Below are 1,366 nucleotides of genomic sequence, written 5' to 3'. Positions count from 1 at the left end.
TCTTAAGGTTGTTTGAGGATCTGTTCCTCAGGGGTCACATGGGCTTGGGAAAAGCCCCTGGCACCTTACTTTTATGAGTTCCGCCTATGTGAAGATAAGTCAAAGGTCCTGCTCAACCACAGTTGACTTCGCTTATAGCATGGAGGAAATGATTCCTCTGTGTTGACCCTCCTCTTTATAGACTGGACACTGGTTCAAGTCCATCTGGTGGGGTCTCCTCGGCCTCCTTGATCAAGAGGACAGGTGACCCACCTCCGTTATGGACATTTTGAGAGATGTTCATAGTCCCCTGGAACTAGTCAACCTAAGAGAGCAAGGAGCAAAAAGTATCCTTTATGTCCCTCTAACCAAATTATTATAGGCCTCAAAGTATGTCTGTTAAACACCCAAGAAGGTTAGTTCCACCAGTCTGGTATTTTTAAATACTGTGTGTCATGTAGACAAATCTTGGGCAAAGACCAGTTGTTCTCAGATGAACTTTACCTAGACATATACTTCTTGATCTGCTATGTATAATTTGTCAGTAGGTTGTAGGAGTAATATGGTTCCCTCTGGTTTTCAAAACTAGCTAGGCACTGTTTATCTCTTGCATTGTCTCACCCCTCCACCATAGTTTTCCCACTTAAGGTGCCTCCATTTCCCCCCTTTCTCCCTTAATAATACCCTTCTCCTATGGTCCTATCTCTTGAGCTACTTCTTTACCTTTATCCCCTAGGTTTCCTTGTATATCCCCCCGCCAACTTACCCAATTTTTACCATATCTCCCTTATTAAGGCCTGTTTCCTACTGTTCGTCTCTTTCAGGTTATTTCTTTTCCTTTACCTCCCTGTTTCCTTTCCATTATCCTGGTTGCTGTAGTTATGTCTGATTGCATACTTATTAATCAGAGTCTGGTTCTAGGATCCACATATGAGGGAGAACATATGTAGAATTTTTTCTGAGTCTGTTACTTCACTTAGTATAACAGTTTCTAGTTCCATCCATTTACCTGCAAATTTCATGATTTCATCTTTCTTTACTGCTGAGTAAAACTCCATTGTATAAATGAACCACATTTTCATTATCATGAAATAATAATAATTTATTATCATCAATTGAGGGCACTTAGGTTGCTTCCATCTCTTAGCAATTGTGAAAAGAGGAGTAACAAACATGGATGTACAAGTGTCTCTGCAATAGGATGAGTTCTTTGGGTATATGCCAAGGAGTGGTATAACTGGGTCAAATGGGAAGTTCATTTGTAGTTTTTTAAGGGTTCTCCACAATGCGTTCCAAGGGGTTGAACAAGTTTGCAGGTCCACCAGCAGTAGATGAGTGTTCCCCTTTCCCCACATCCTCTCCAACATTTGGTATCATTTGTTCTTTT

General features: G+C 40.9%; 1 protein-coding gene across 1 annotated transcript in view; it reads right to left on the bottom strand.

The window, feature by feature from the left end:
* The window catches only part of Prdm10 (PR/SET domain 10), a 143,836-nt gene that overhangs the window by 89,010 nt on the left and 53,460 nt on the right, over nt 1-1,366 (bottom strand). The gene's annotated exons all lie outside the window — the stretch shown is intronic.

Source organism: Nannospalax galili, unplaced genomic scaffold, assembly GCF_000622305.1.
Source record: "Nannospalax galili isolate Female #2095 unplaced genomic scaffold, S.galili_v1.0 scaffold6, whole genome shotgun sequence".
Taxonomy (NCBI): domain Eukaryota; kingdom Metazoa; phylum Chordata; class Mammalia; order Rodentia; family Spalacidae; genus Nannospalax; species Nannospalax galili.
Note: the sequence above shows the minus strand (reverse complement) of the source record. Positions and strands in the feature narration are given on the sequence as shown.